The sequence below is a fragment of the Acanthisitta chloris genome, unplaced genomic scaffold (assembly GCF_000695815.1).
Source record: "Acanthisitta chloris isolate BGI_N310 unplaced genomic scaffold, ASM69581v1 scaffold24722, whole genome shotgun sequence".
NCBI classification, from domain to species: Eukaryota; Metazoa; Chordata; class Aves; order Passeriformes; family Acanthisittidae; genus Acanthisitta; species Acanthisitta chloris.
In genome coordinates this window covers 3,371-7,099 of record NW_008659130.1, presented here as the reverse complement: position 1 = coordinate 7,099, position 3,729 = coordinate 3,371, and positions in this window count along the sequence as shown.

Genomic DNA, 3,729 nt, shown 5'->3' with positions numbered 1-3,729 from the left:
CGTGGCCAGGGGGCAAGTCTGCTGCGGTGATGAGCTGCACCTCATTATCCCTCATTAAGAGGGCAGGGCGGCTGGCGGAGCCAGGAACTGGTTCGTGCTCCCTGGGGCCAACCTCCCCACGCTGGCACAGGGCCCGGCTGTCCCGGGAGACCCGAGCTCCCGACGCCAGGCAGCCCCTCTCCCCTGCGGCCCCACAGCCGGGGGTGGAGGGGACCCCAGCACAGCCAGGAGAGGCAGAGCAGATGTGTGGGTTCCCTCCCAAAGGCTGTTTTCCCACGCACAGGTAAAGCTCAGCTCCAGGGATGCCAAGTCCTGGAAGCTTGGGGTGAGTAGTTTCGGGACTGTCGCTCCCAGCTCTGCTCTGGTAAATTGGGATGTCTGTGGGCAGTTTTGGCTCACCATCCAGCTCAATCTCCATCCTCACAGCCCAAGAGCTGCCAACCCCCTGCCCAAGATCCCAGCTGCAATGCTCACTACCTCTCCAGCCTCCAGCCACCACGGGAATGTAGTGTTCCCACAGCTGTGGGTGTGAAGGAGCTTTGACAACATCATTCTCCACTCTCCTCTCCCTTCTCCTCTCCCCTCTCCCTGTCTGGCCATTCCCAGACCCAAAGGGCAGGAGACTCATCCTGCTTGGCTGCCTGAGGGGACAACAACACAGCTCCAGCCCCGCAGCAAACCCAACAGGCTGCCAGTGAGCCCAGGGCTTTGCTCCATGGGCTGCCCATGGTCCCCATGCTCGTCCTGTCCTGTCCACACAGAGCCCTCAGGGCAGGTAACAGCTCCAGGCTCAGTCCTGCCCCGAGGTGACATCCCCACACAGCATTGTGGCAGTGTCACATCCTCTACCACAACGGCCCCCAGCACCACTGGCCAAGGGCTCAGAGGGCTCCAATCTGCCCCCTCAAAGTGGTGCCTCACCACCAACCTCCAAGTGCCAGGGTGCTTGGCCACAAATCAACCCTCTGGTTCATCTCTTTGGGGGCAGATTTGGGTCCCACAGGCCCTTTCCAAGGCTGGAAGCCCCTGGGAGGTGGGTGCTGCTGGGTGCAGCATGGCTCTGCTGCCTCTAAAGGGAGTAGGACACACCTGGTGCAGGTGTCCACACATGTCCAGTTGACCAGCCAGGGCCCACCGTGGCCAGTGACCAGCAGAGGGTAGCAGATGGTCAGAGCTATCCTGCTGCAGCTTGGACAGGGATGCCCAAAAAGCATCTCTAATCCTACCCTGCTTCTCCTGGGCTGTGCCCCACCACCTCCTCCAGCACACCTCCTGCCTCTGTCTGGATGTGCAGCCCCCATGATCCCTGTCCTGGTCTCTCTATCACTTCCTAAACCACTCTGAGGTGAACAGTGCAACTTTGGCAGGTGTGTGGCACCTGTGGCAAACCCTCAGGGGATGGTCCCTCTCGCAGGACACTGCCCATGCTTCACCCAGGACCTTTGGGGCTGAAAGCTCAGCACAGCCCCACCAGCCTGGAGCAAGAGGACTTGGGGAAACAGAACTTCAGTTTTCCATTACCCAGAGAAGGGCTGTGGAGAAAGGAGACATAGCAGTGCATGGCAGAAGGACAAGGGACAATGGGCACAGCTGCACATAAGGAAAATCATAGAACAACGGAATCATTTAGGTTGGAAACGGCCTCTAAGATCGAGTCTAACTGCTCCCACAGCACTGCCATGGTCACCACTAAACCATGTCCCTAAGTGCCATATCCACACAGCTTCTGAACACTTGCAGGGATGGTGACTCTACCACTGCCCTGCGAAGTCTGTTCTAATGCCTGACCACCCCATCAGGGAAGAAATAACCCTTTCAAGGTGTGTGGCACAATGGCACACAAGACCCACAGCAGAGGAACCTCCATCTTTTGAGGGTTTCCAAACCTGAGTGGACACCAGAGGCTCTGATCAACCTGACCTTTGGAACTAGCCCTGATTTAAGCAGTAGGTTAGACTCAAGACCTCTGCAGATTCCTTCTACCCTACATCTTTCTGTGACTCTGTGAACCCCAAATCCAGCATTTACTCCTGGCTTTGACCAGGGACAAATCTGCTCTATGGGAAATTGGCCTTTATGGGGTCCATCACACATGTGATATGTCAGTGCCTCATAGAATCACAGACTGGTTTGTGTTGGAAGGACATTAAAGCTCACCCCATCACACTCCCTGCCGTGTGCAGGGACACGCACCGCCCCAAGCCCGGTCCAGCCTGGCCTGGAACACTTCCAGGGATGGGGCAAGCTACAGTTTCTCTGGGCAACCTGTGCCAGTCCCTCAGCACCTCACAGGGAGGAATTCCTTCCCAATATCCCATCTATCTCTGCCCTTTGGCAGTGGGAAGCCATTCCCTGTGTCCTGTCCCTCCATCCCTTGTCCCAAGTCCCTCTGCAGCTCTCCTGGAGCCCCTTTAGGCACTGGAAGGTGAGGTGAGGTCTCCCTGGAGCTTCTCTTCTCCAGGCTGGACACCCCCAGCTCTCCCAGCCTGGCTCAAGGACAGAGGAGCTCCCACCTCTCCCCTCTCTCTAACACAATCTGTACAACTATGGGAAGAAGTCACTAAAGAATGACTTGTAACTTCAGTGAATAACCAGCATTGCTTGAGCATGATCCCACCTGAGGCACATCCAGCTGAGATGCTGCAGCAGCACAGCATCCCACACACACTCACAGAGAAGGTAGCAGCTTCCTGAACCCCACCATGCTTCCAGCAGGGAGCAGGGTCTCTGCCAACAGAGAGAACCAGGTTTTGGTCCCCACCCTGAGGATGGTACATGAGACCTGTGCTGCAGCTCCTGCCCCCACCACATCCCTGAGTCTGGGCTATCTGCTCCACAGGCCAATTGCCTTCTGCTACCACCTCACCAAACCCAACCATACACCCAGGGCAATGCGACCTGCTGGAATCTGGGTCCCAGGATGGCACACCTGGAGTCAGGGGGGAATTCTGGAGTTGTTTAAGGAGCTTAATCCCCATCTCAGCCTCGAGAACACCATGTAAAACCGAGTGTGATCAACAGGAGAAAGTGTTTAAGTTGATCAAGGAGCTCAAGTCCTGCCCCACCAAAGTATTTGTGCTTCTGTTGTGCCTCTCAGAATACTGCCTGTCTCATTTGCTCAACCACAATGTTTATAACTTTAAGAAAACCCCAAAACTAAATTGCCTGTGAGCTCCTAACTGAGCTGCAGTGAGGCTGATCCATGGGTCTGTCACACCGGTCCAACCAGAGAATCGCAGACAGGGAGGAAAGAACTCAGATGAAAACGAATTAAACCTGGGCAGGTGCCAAACTCACTGCCAAACTGACTGCTTAATGATGCATGAGCTGCTGGAAATCCAGGGAGTAGGTGAAAAGCTGTTGATTATTTGGCACTGCTGGGCAAGGCTGTTTGGAGGCACCACCTGAAACAGTGATAGGGGTTCGATAGGGCCAGCACACGTGTGGTGCTCCTGACACACCCCAGAAGGGCTGGCCAGGGCCTCCCAGCATCAGTCTTTGCTGAACACAGCATGCTGAGGCACTGGCACTGCTTTCCCAGAGCAGCTGTGGCTGCCCCATCCCTGGAAATGTTCCAGGCCAGATTGGACAGGGCTTGGAGCAACCTGGGCTGGTGGGAGGTGCCCCTGCCTATGGCAGGGGGTGGAATGGGTGGTCTTGAAAGTCCCTTCCATTCCAAAACATTCCAGGATTCTGCAGCCCCTCTGCCCTGGAGCCCGGCTGGGGGGG